Raw genomic sequence first — 13,426 nt, forward strand, 5'->3', positions numbered from 1 at the left:
CTTACACCATCCCCATGCATACACCTGAACAAGCATACAGAAAGGCTTTCAAATTCAGCAGCCTGACAGCTGGGTTGACAAAAGCAACACTTTTGTTAAACTCTCCAACCACAATTATTAATGTTAGACACCTCAAGGTCTAAATCTTGTCAATGCCACTCCAGAAACATCTGAAGATGTGACCACCTCTTCTTGAGGGTCACATTTTCTTCTTACACTTAAGAGTGTTTCTGGAGTATCTGTGTGCAATATACAGGAATGCTTCCTATACAGAATATATACAACAAACACCCAAGTGGGAAGTCAAAAGAGCAAAATTCTTGCAGGCGGCATGGAAACCAGGAAAACAAACAGATTTTGGAAGCTCAGAGTAAAGGCTGCAGAGGCGAAGCCAACACAGCAAAACAGCAGGGTAAAAGGCATTATTAAAATCAGTAAGTCATCCACTGCGAAGCTGAGGTTGTATACAAATGAGGAAAATGGAAATGTTCCTGAGATCTGAGAGGTCACACGTGAAAACAAACCAGGCAGGCCAAAGGTGCAACTTGCCAGCACCTGGACTAGCAAACCAAACCTCTTCTAACCACAGCAGCAGCAATCTCCCAGGAGGCTGACCAGGCCAGGGGGTGACCCACACATTAGGGGAACAAGCAAAAAAGACAATGTCATGGCAGAAAAATTAAACTTTTTATCACATTCCTTGAAGAATTTGGCAATAACACCATGCCAGAGTTGTTCTTACAGGCAACATATCAAAAGAACTTGCCCCAAAGTAAGCAGCAGATAGAAGAGGATGAAAAACAAGTTTTGATAATGATATCCAGTTGTTCAGGAAAGATGAGCATCCTCTGGAAAACAGGGCCTTTACATTCTTCCAAATACTGAGCAAAAAATGCCAAATAAAACCAATGGGGATAAAAGTAAAGCAATGCACATGGGGGGAGAGTTATGCCAGCTTTATTTGAACAACAAAGGCCTCTGAACTCACCACCACCTTTCAGAATGAGTCAGTTATGACAGACTACTCAAAGGAAAGTACAGCTCCAGAAATAAAATCCAGCATCAGGAATAATTGAGGATGGAGCAGGGAATGAAGCTGAGCCTTCATACAGTTGTGTAAATCCACTGTTTCTCAAAGACAGCACGCAGGTTGGGTCCCACCCTCCAATGGTTCCTACCTATGGCAGGATGTTGGGAATGCTAAATTAACTGCACAAATTCATACAAAATCCTCTCAAAAGCTTATAAATACTTGGCTGTCCCAGACTGGAGCTCCCCCCCTGGCACCTGCAGGCACAGAGGAAGCATTTGCAGTTTGCTATTAGCAGCTCCAAAGCTGTTCCAAAGCCCTTGCCAGAAGCTCTACCACCAGTACAGTCTGTTATGATGCCAAATGCCTAAAAACTGAAAATCACAACAAAAAGTGACACAGCCTACACAAAGCATTTTGTGCCGCAACCATCATTTGGATTAGTAATGTTTGGTGGGTTTTTGTGGTTTTGGTGGTGTTCTTACAGGGTTTTACAGTGGTTGCTGTAGCCAGTCCATGATGAACTCTGCTGACCAGCTCAGCTGTCACATCCTCCTCAGCAGTGGCTGCAAGAGCATTAATGCAAACTTTGTGAGCAGTAAATGCTTGCAAAATACTCATATTCAAGGGAGAAAAAATTAATTTGTGCCCAGTTTCAAGGCACTGCCTGGGGGAAGGCAGCAGGAACTAGATCATTGCAAATAATGTTGCTCCAAGGAATGTCTTTTCTAGGCACACTTTTTATGTGCCTAGAAACATGTGAACAGACCCTGATTAAAAGCCTGAAACTGTGTTTGCTGCTTTCTCTGCCCATAACAAACCAGGTTGTGACAATTTTGCAGTCCAAGGTCAGTCTAAAGACTACTATCCAATATTCAGCAGGGCTGTTTTGTTTCATGAGGGAGAACTTTAAAAACTGGCAAAGGTAGGTAGGCAGTGGAAAACATGAACCAACATGCCGAGTGCTCACTGCAAGGCTGGTGATTTTGTACTAAAAAACCAAATCACAAGGATCAGAATAGTAAAATGAAACTTTAATCGGGTCAGAAGATTTCCAACTTTGCTCTGGGATGCTGAAAAGACCTAAATTATACGGCAAACATCTCCAGTAAAGTGCTAAAATCTCATGGACAACCAAGCAGTTGTTTCTTCTAATGTATCACTGTTTCTTCTGTTTTCTGAAAACAGAGCAGACCAAGCAGAAAAATGCTTATGCCACCTTGCAAGACAGATTCCTGCATCATTTTCCCCGCTAGTGCTGCGAAATATCAGACAAACCACAGTGAAACCTTTGCAAGAGCATCACATTTTGAGATCCCTCTCCACCTCTGAGCAAACTGAACTAGGGTTCAGCTTCCCACTTTAATCAGAAAGCTGTCTGCTCTCAACCATTTTTCCCCAATGCTGTACAGCAGAAGCATTGCTGGTTGCTAAATTTTCCATCAGACCAGGCTGAAAGCAGCCCATTTCTATCACAAGTAAATATTTTTCAGGAATACATTCCCTTGCTCAGTTTAAGACCCTTTCCCCCCTATTTCTGAAGTTGGCAGAAATGAAGAGGGCACAGTGACATTCTTGTGAAGGTTTAACTTGCACTTTGTACAGAGGTTATTTGCATATGAGCATAAAGAAAAGCTAGAGAGACACCATATTCACACCATGGCACTCAAACATGGAAATTAAGCTCTCCTTAAAGATTATGCAAACATATACATTATAGGTGTATGATACATACCTACCGTGCCAATATGTAAAGAAATAAGGACCCAGCCAGTACCAACATCTCACTTAAATCCACCTGCCTGCAAGGTACCAAGAGAATTAAAACATCTCTCTAAGCTTGCAGCTTGTTGGCACAGCCTTCTCCTATCACAAAACTAAGTTAAGTCACTATTCATCTTGATACAATTTTATGCTAGCACCTAGGCCAAAATCCCTAAACCCAGATGCTTTCAAATATTAAGTCCAGTAGCCTGGTATGGTCTTTCACTTTCCCATACTGTGGGAGGTGGCATGAGGTCTAACCAGCTTGGGAATAAAATAAAACATATTTATAAAAATTCCCAATTCTGGCTTTAAGCATCTGTTACTGAGTTTCCAAGATACTGAGTCTGAACACTGAGCATTCAGATGGGGGTGGAGCAACACCAGCCCACTCTCACCCATCTTTATTCTGTCTTTATCACCCGTCTTTATACATGGGTTTTGGGCAGCATTCCTACACATCCTCCCTCACAACCTTTTTTTATCTGAATTCAATCTTCTCAGTGCTGCAACACTGATGCAGGGATACTTTCCATCTCTGGACCATAGAACATATCTCTGCCTTTGGGCTTAGAATTTGCACACATTCAGGCACTTGGAATTCAGGTTTTTGCTCTGATTGTTCTTGACCACCATCATCCAAGATGAAAACACTGTGCTTTATAAGGGAAGAAGTACTACCTAAATATTTACAAAGATCATCCTGGCTCTGAAAATTAGACAGTGCATTCAAGCAGTGTAGGATATTTGGTGACGGGGGGGGGAGGGGGAAATGCTTTCTCACACCACAGGACCAAAAATCCTCCTGATCAGCTATGCAACTTGGGGTATTTCAACAGCTGTCCTCAGCAGATGCTTCCTGAGGTTGCCTCGAGTCCCAAAAAGGATGTAAAATATTTGTAGTAATTCCCTGAACAAACCCAAGAGGCTTCCTTGAAGCGGAGTCCTCAAGCTCTGTTGACTTGTGTTTTTAAAAGGTAATATAAATTCCACTTACACTGGTTTGTTTTGATGTTGAAAATTGGTCTCCATAGACATGGTTGAAATCGTGCCCTGAAGCACCGAAGTTGGAGCCAACAACCACACAGCCCTTTGCCAGTGCAGTGCTGAGGAGGTTTTAAAGGTGTAAATGCCATCCCACCCATCACAGCAGGACCAGGAGAGAGCAGGCAGGGACAGGGTGCCCCACAACAGAGGAAAAAGCCACAGCTGTGGCCCAGCCAGTGCTGGGCGAGGTCCATGGAGTCACCCTGCACATCACTCCAGCTCAGACCCCTGTCCCTCTGCTCAAATATTTCCTTCATCAGGCATAGACAGGGGAAAAGAACCTCACAGAGCACATAGGAAACCTAAAAAAATTATTTTATTTTTGAAACCTCATTGGCATGCAGAAGCTCCCTCAAAGGCTAGCACTGTGGTGGTGTTTGCCAAGCAGAAACAGCAATAAAAAGAAGGGTGAGACAAATAGGGGGGATATATGGAGAAATGACAAGTAGAGGGGTTATATATGGAAATTTATATCAAGGGTAACATTCCTAACACAAGCATTTTAATACTTCCGGATGCAAGCCTCAAGCCAAAATCCAGTGAGGTCTGATGCTACGATAGTGTTTAAGTTCAGGGATGCTGAACATTTTGCAAGAGCTACAGGTTTTCTCTGTGCCAACAACCATCTAAAACAACAACAAAAAAAGCTTTTAATTCTCCCCCAAATAACTCCACCGCAATGTCCCAGCATGAAGCAATCACAAAGCAGAAATGAGTCCTGAGGCACAAAACCACCCAAGTTGACTTGAACATCAGGATGCGCAGACCCCTTCAAAACCTGCTCGCCCCATCCTGATCAGGAGAGGGGGAGGGAGAAAAAAAGAAAGAGACCAAAAAAAGCAACAAATGACCTATATTTGAGAAAGCATTATTTTCATTAAACTGTTTTCTTCACCCTTCCAGCTCTATGGCTGCCTCGGACGCCTCCCTCCGCCCCCCCCCCCCCCCCAGGGGTGGTGCCACAGCCCTTCCTACGACTGCAAAACCCAGGAAGAAAGCAGCCATCGAGGATTTCCCTGAAAGGCCAGCTCAGATCCAAATAGAGCACAGGATTGCTCTGCTGAGGGCAATACCAGGCTGAGATCAAACTCCGAGACGTGTTCCCCAGGTCAGCAATGCAGCAAGCATGAGCTCACATGAGCGATAAACTGTTCAGAACAACTTGTCCCGGAGACACTGCTGCTCCTCTGCTGCTGCCAAGGCCCATTTCTGCTTGGTTTATGCACGATGCCAATTCCTCCCATATAAGATTAAGCTGCCTTGAGGCAATTTCAACTTACACATCTGATATTTTGAGTATTTTCTATGCTCTGAAGCTCAGGAGCTGGCTCAGCCCATATACTGCCACTTCCCTGTTTCTCCTCATGTCACCCTTGCAAAAGTGGTTTTTCCCATTTAAGTGCTCACACACTTTTTCTAGAGCTTAAAAAAATTTAAAAGGGATAATTCAAGGAAATAATTTTTCACTGAAGAGTAGAGCTAAGCCATCAGTGCTTATACAGCTCAACTCTGCTGGGGCATCAACCTGTACAGGACCTGTTCACTCAGATACATCCCTCGCACTGGGAACAATTTTCCCCTTTTGAGCCTGTTCTGTTTCTTAAATCCCATTAGTTTATCGCAAGCACCAATAACATATCCTAGAAATAAATAAGCAAGCTTTTAAACCTAAGAGCTTAGTTTCAAGACTATCCTAGATGGATCCAAGGCAGATACCAAATGACAAAAAAAATTCAATCATATAAGAAGTCTCCAAATTCCTTATTTGTTTACTTATCTGACTACACACGAATAACTTCAGTCTAGCACGGGCCTGTTCAGATGCCAGATCTTGTTTGCAAGTCTGCTCTGTGAAAGGCAATCATACAGTAGATGCTATGCAAGTATCAGTCAGCTATTTGTATTAATTGCTAAACATTTTTTCCAAAAATCAGGTTAAATATAAAGGACAATGTCTGCGGTTGTTCCTGGTTACTACTGTGAGGAAAACAGTTACTGGTATGCAACTTGTTGGGCTCAAATTATAAATACAATTAAAAGGTTGTTTTTACCAAGCCAGAAGAGAAGCTATTTTATGATAATGTGTTTTTCTGCATTAAATCAATTTTCTTTACACTTCTGTGTGCACCAAGAGGTAGTACAGCTTTAAAGATACACTTGTGTGCACAGTAAGCATCATTATGTCAGCTCAGGTCACAAAAAATTTTTGCAGGTGCATCTCCAAAGTCATTGGTAAAACCATTCAGGTTAAACACAAATGTGTAACAAAGTAAGTTATAAACAAGACTATGGAAAAGCAAGGAAGGAAAGAAACTTGCTGAGGTTTTGGCATTACTCTTATTAGTGATGGCTGAATTCTTTTTGCCTCATTTCCAATGTAGTCAGATATTCAAATAAAACTTGAACACCATCTGTTTGCCATGATCCAGAGACAACAAAGAATGAAGACCAGAAACCATAAAAATGGCAACAGTTATACACAGATTTTTGCCTACACAATCAGTTTGTGTCAGACCAGATCTGGGATCCACAAGAAAGGCTCTTGTCTACCTTTAACAGGGAAAAAGTTTCGTCGAAATGCAAAAGCACTTGTAACTGAATCAGCACTGGATTGGTAGAAAAAAATATATTTACAAGGAAAAAGATTTTACAAGAAAATGTTGCAACTGTAATCCATGAAGAGTCCATCCTTGGGTCTCTAGAAGAGCAAGGCAGGAAGGACTGGCTTTACAGCAGCTGGTGAGGAACTGTTTGCAAAATGTTTGCCTGTCAACATACACCCTAATTATACAGATCATTAGTTTACTTACTAACATCTCCAATGTCTTTATCTTGAAACAGAGTGTTGTTTCTTGCACTTCTGAAGCTCCCAGAAATTAAGACACCTGCTGAAGTTTTTTTAGAAGGTTGGCAAAAACTGGAACACTTAAACTCCCTATTCAAAAACTCCACTTAAGTAAAAAAACTGAATAAAACATCCACAAGAAGCACAAAAATCCAACTTGTGATAACTGAATTTAATGATGTTAAGTGGCAAAGCTCATCAGAACAAATCACAACAGAAACTTTCCTCCACAAGATTATTTAGGGCAGGTTTCACTCCACTTAATTCAGCCAGTAGGAATAAGCTGCACATTTTCATTCAGTACAGGAAAATCTGTGGGGAACAGTAGGGTTGAAGAAGTGTATCCATAATTAAATCCATCTGGAAGCACAGTTATGGTGCAAGTGTGTGCATTAATACTTCATTTTTCTTCTCTCACTAACATTTGTGCTACTATTCTTGTAACCAAGATTTGCACGTTTCCCTGAACAAGAATAAACCTGTGCAAGCCTTTGCTCTGACATTTTTCTCAGAACTGAAACCAAACTCTATCCCAGCCAAAACTAGCACAACCAGGTGCACAAGGTGCCCCATCCCACCCTTCTGCCATCAGCAACATGGGGCAGAAGACACACAGGTGGGATCCTGCTGGCCCCCCTCAAGCATTTTAGGATGGCAGCATGTGTCTTGCCAAGCTACAAGGGCCAGGATACGAGGTGCCATCTCATACTCATCTCATTCTGTGCCACCAGAAGTCTGGGCACAGTAAAGAAATCCCCTCCAGGAAGTATTAATTAACACCCATCCAGTAAAAGGCAGGTGCTGACCAGAGACCCCAGGTTGTCACAAACACACCTGGAGCAGTATGTTACCACAATCCTCAAAAGCATAATCCCTCCTGCATATAAGCAAGGCACAGGAGCCACTAGCACTCAGGGCCAGCTTTGGCCAGGGATCCCACTGCAAAGGCCAACAATCCCCAAACTGTGCAGAGTCAGCCAAGAAATTCAGTTTTATTCCAGCTCAGACACTCAAGGCAATCTTACGGAGGCTTTAAATCCTTCCTTGGGTCAAAAAATCAGGCCTGGCCTCAAACGTTTGTGGCATGGAAAGTCAAACTCCTTTTCAGAGCACAAAGCAGAGGAGAGAGAGGGTTTTCTTTACGTTTCTTTTTCCCCTGCACAGCCTCCTTAGAGGCTCTGTTTTTGCTGGTACCCACCAGCATCTTGTACTTGTTATATGTAGAAATTGCTGTGTGAGTACAGCTGACCATGCACCACTGACAGGCAGGCATACGTCAGAGCCCTAACACAGTCTGCAGAAAATAAAACAGCTTAAACAAAAACACACAAAAAACCCCCAACACCAGCTCATGGAACTGAGGTTTTAGAAAATGCTGATTATAGTGCATTCGAGAAACATTTTGCAGCTGGGCAATTCAAGCCTATAACATACCCACAAGGGCAAGATTATAGATGTAACCTGGATTTTTTAACATTTCCTTTTGCACACTTGGCCACAAAACCCAAAGCTCTCAGTGTCACTTCTGCAGGGAAGTTCACATGTGTGCATGGTTTATTTGAGTGGGTTAGGCAAAAAATCAGGCTATAAACAACACAGCTAGGAGATGGGTCTGCATGGCACGAGCTTTGGGTAAGGCAGAATCAAGTTTTTACTAGCATACTTCTACAACTACTCCTCTCAAAAGGAAAAGTATTGGACCGGTGAATGTTGAAAAAAAAAATATTAGAGATTTGTGGATGACAGTTTGTCAGTCATGGCAGGGGCAGAATTACATCTGTTTGAGGATTTTGCAAGTAGAAACTACTCAGCAACTGCTTGGGATTGGAAAAAATAGGTGTAATCTTAAAGGAAAAAAAAAAAAAAAAAGGAGAGAAGACTAAGTAAACAGTAATATACATGATACACTGTATATTGCTGCTCTGAGTTTGCTTATACATGTCTATACACCCACAAACATTTTCCTATCTTGAAAACAGCAGTAACAATTAAAAGTCATTTAATAATAGTTAGAGGAAGAGTATCAGCCTTCCTGGGAATAACATGCTGAGAGTTGTTGATAAAGATCAGTCCAGTGATGCAGAGCTAAAAATCAGTGTACCACAGAGAAACTCCTGGTTTCCCTTTGGATGTTTTTTACGCCCACTACACAGAGTTACAAATAATTCATAAAGATTAAATCTGGGGCTTTGGGCTGTTCTTAGGACAGGGTAACACCTAAAAAAAAAGCTTAAGGCCAAACACAGTAATAAGCTAATTGAGAAAAATCAGAGGCTGAAGTTGTATCACTGAACTATCACCAGCTGTGGAGCAAATGCCTGACACCACGACCTGAAGTACCCACCCTCTCTCTGCTACTTTGCCTTCTGCAGCTGCTATTACCCTATTAAAACTTTATATGTTCTTCTACACAGGTCCCAAAACACATTTGACTACACTTAGTTTTAGTTTTAGATGGCAAATATCCTTATGATTATCAGCATATATCACTAGTCTCATACTACTTTTACCAACAATGCTGGCATTTTTCAAGCTAGTTGCAACTTGTGTAAGTAACCATATGAATTAAACACCACATACCTAATTCCTTTACTAACCTTTCTTTCAACAACACAGCAATGTGCAAATATAACTATAGTAAGTGTTGATGGTAATTATAAGTGGGTCCTGGCTATAAATCATATTTTTATCAGGCCTAGAAACTTTTTTATTGCCTATTTCATCCTTCATTTTTACAGGAATATATGCTGTCTCCTCTAATCAGGAGAACCTATATCAAGGTGTAATTCTTATTACATTCTCCCAAAGAAAATAGAATTTGTTCTTTTCCCAAGACAAAAAAGAGTAAACATTTAGGGATTCCAATGAATAACTTTGAAGAAATAATTTATTTTGAGTCTATCAGATTTGTGTTCATGGTAAAATTTGAAAGCTCTATATACAGAGCTTGGCCCAGCCCTGCAGAAATCAGTGCAAGGTGCTGGAAACAGGTCAAGGACATGGCAGGGGCTGACAAACTGCTCTCAATTTAAGCTTAGGCCTCCTTCATAAGGCAAGTGGGTGAGAACAACAAACAAAACCCATATCAATCACTATAGTCACACGGTTCCCAATTCCTATATATAGTTTTACTTTGAAATTAAAGAGAAAAATGCAAACCACCATGCCAAAGGGGAAAGAGGGAGCAGATACAAGCTGTAGGACTGAGCTGTAAGGCTGCAGCTTTATTTCAAGTGAGCCACCCACCACACTCACAGTACTGCTGCAAGTTCAGACTTTCTCAACATCCAGCTTTTGACAAAATTTGGAAGACTCCTTCCTTGAGTTTCACAGGCAGCAAAAGTTAAAAGGATTCAGTGGACAAGATGTTTTAACCATTGACAAGTTGTAGGAAAGCAATCATTTCCTGTCTTTATTCATTGTATGACTATATTATGTACATATATATTATATACATTACATTCTCCTATCTTTCTCTGAGACTAGCAGAACTTTGCTCTTGGTCAGAAAGGTCCTATTAATCACTGTCTTGTTCTTTTACTCTCTTACTTGAAAATACTATTTAAAATTCAAGCATCAAGTTAAAAGAAAGCATTTCCACCATGAAAGCCTAAGTAATCATTAAATAGCTCTTTCTAAACAACACATCCACAGCTAAATAATCATGACTTGTGTTTCAACAAAGGATTAGAAAAGTTCTTATTTTTTTTACTATTTTCATGACATCATCTGATGCAATACAGATCAATCACACTTCACCTTCAAATCATTTACCTTCATCCCACGCTCTATTGCCAACTTCAGCCATGTCATCAATCCCCATTGCTGCCTTCCTCCATCTCATCATCTTGCTTAATTATCACCTCTCTTACTTATCAGTTTTGTGCACTAATCCCCAACACAAAGCCTTGCTTTTCCCATTGTCTTGCCTCAAAACAGGAAATGGTCCTACAAGGTGCAGCAAAACAGGAGCAAATCCCAAACCTGCAGCCACATTCCCAAGAGGAACAGTGGCCAAAGGCATTTTAATCCAGCAAATGACTCATGACAGCAAGACACAGCTCATGTTTCTCCCCAGCAGAAACAGGAAAGCAGTAAAAGAAATAAATTGGGCCTTAAAATTATAATTTCTTTAAAATTTGTCAAATATTTAAGGCAATCACATGCAGTTCCACTACCTTATGGGTTACCACATAAGAAAATGCCAGGCAACAAGTGGTTTTGTTTTTTAAAATTCCTAAAATATTTCTTTTTTTATGTACATGTTATTTGCATTTCATGCTGGATCAGGCAGCTACTTGCCCATCAAACAAGGGTCATAGCTTTGCTTCGGAAAGCTCCTTTCCAAAAGGATGTCCAGCCTCAGCCTGACACTACCATTTTCAGTTTTCAGCCCTGGGCAAGTAATCCAGGGGCACAGATAATTTCAGACTTAGTTGTATTGCTTGGGATTTAAATTATTATGACAGGATTTACAGTAAATTAGACCTTTTGGTTTTCCCAGCCAAAGGCCTGCATGGTACAGTGAGGAGCCCCAAGCAGTTCTCAGCCCTTGGATGGGATTTTTGGGAAGAGGTTGGAAGAATACAAGTCATTTTAACTTGGGCATTCAAAACCTGAATTGACAGTAAATGAGCACACACATCTGGAAGCTTTATGCATTGCACAATATGTTCACTTACATGTCTTTTTAAACTAACTAAAGATGCAGGTCACGAGTCATTTGTAGTGTTAGAAACAGTGCTAATTCAGTTTTGAAAACAATTACGTAAATTAACCCATACAGCTAAAGTGCTTCTGTGTATATTTTTGTTTTTAAAATGGCTGTTTTGCTAAGAATACAGAACTCTGAACCCTCAGAGTTCATGTAAATGCCTGAAAAAGCTTAAAATCACACCCTTAGGTCCTCCTCTCTAAACCACAGACTTACTGGCTGTTTAGCCACTCCTTTGGGTGTTGCACACACACAAAGGTGAGAGCACCATTTATTGTAAATTTTGCAAAAATTATTACTCATATAGATTTTCCCCTTCAAATATAAAAAAAATGTTTTTTGCGCCACTCATTCATCCCTGCAAGTTAAATTTTGAATGTATTTCATTTGATCACACTGAAGAGGCAAGCTGGGGATTTATCTCAAGGATTAGAGAGCTATAAAATAGCGTTATGAAAAACAAACAAAACAAAAAACAAGCCAAAAAACCCATAAACAAACAAACAAAAAAAAAACACCCAGAACCCAAACAACTTCTTTTCTTTTATTCCACAAATACTCAGTCTGTCTCCTGAAGCTTTCATGCAAGGTGGGAAGAAGTTGTGTTGGACAAAAGCTGCATTCTTTGGACATCACTATAGGCGAGCTGGAACCCAGCTTGGACTGCAACGGGAGCAGCAGCACATCCCTAGGTCAGCTAACCAGTGCCATCGTATGGCAGAAGATTAAATAGAAGATGCACAGAATAATGCATTTTAGGGTCTTCTCTTGTCCAGGGAGATTACTGCAAATGTGGGCAAGGCAGTCTCAGTTTCTTCACTATGGAAAGATTGGGGCATGATGAGACACCACCCCACAAGGGTCTTCCAAAAACAGGCAGCACAAAGGATTGCCTCCAAAATGAAAACGTGATGGTTCGCTCTGCTCTGGATGAAACACATTGTTACCTGATGGCCTGTTTAAAAACAGCAACTCTCACTATAATTGCTTTGGTTTCCTAGAGAGGCCAAAGATTTATTAAACAACACATGTAAGGAAAGTGAAACTTTGTTATCAGAGAGGCAGATTTTGCAGCCTTTTACTGAGCTCTGCAAGGCATCCTCTCAGCCCAAAGTATTTGCAGGATCTCAAATGCTACAACAAAAAGATGGGTCCACGCAGGTACTTAGTAAGTAAATACACAGTGATTCCATTTTACCCATAACTTTAAACACAAAACAGTCTTTCCTACAACTAGGTTTTCCTATTCAACTACAGCAAACCATTCAATTCTAATAATGTTCTCAGCTGTACCCAAAATGGCCATTTCCAGCCTTATCCTGCTCACACAGAGGTGACCCATCTTCCTCCACACACAGCCACAGGCTGCAGGTGACCAGCAGAGCACAGGAGTGGTAGCCCAAAAACCAGGAACCCTACACCATTGACTATCCCAAACACTGACTACAAATATTTCCAGGGAATACCAGTTTCCAGGGAAGCTGGTGAAAAAGAAAGCAGCTTAGCGGAAAAATGGCACAAAACATGAAGGTAACTCCTTTGAGAGGACAAATTTTGTTACAGGAAATAATTTTCCTTTAAGCAAGGCATGGAAACCTGTGTTAACACAATCCTGCAGCATGTGCAGATAATGATTTTATAAGAAGCAGGAATTAAAATGTCAGATTGAATTTATTGAGGTGGCTACAACAAAGCACCCAAACCTGCAACTCCCAGAAACTGTTACAGCTCTGCTTCAATAACTGAACAAGCATGTTAGAGGTGCTGAAAAGAAGGGACACCATAACCATTAGAGCATGCCTTGGTTAAAAATAGGTTGCTGAACATAAGACAGTTTTACTCTCAACATAACACAATAAGCAGGACAAAGGAGATCCCAGGGGGAGGAGTTGCACTTCACTAGTTCAAGTGAGGACCCTGTCTTGTCTTTGTTTTGTCATTGATGTTTTCTCCCACAACCTGAAAGAAAATAGAAACTATTTTCCTGAAGTCTTTTACTAATTTTAGACTTCACTGAAATAAAAAT

The sequence above is a fragment of the Heliangelus exortis genome, chromosome 3, assembly GCF_036169615.1.
Source record: "Heliangelus exortis chromosome 3, bHelExo1.hap1, whole genome shotgun sequence".
Taxonomy (NCBI): domain Eukaryota; kingdom Metazoa; phylum Chordata; class Aves; order Apodiformes; family Trochilidae; genus Heliangelus; species Heliangelus exortis.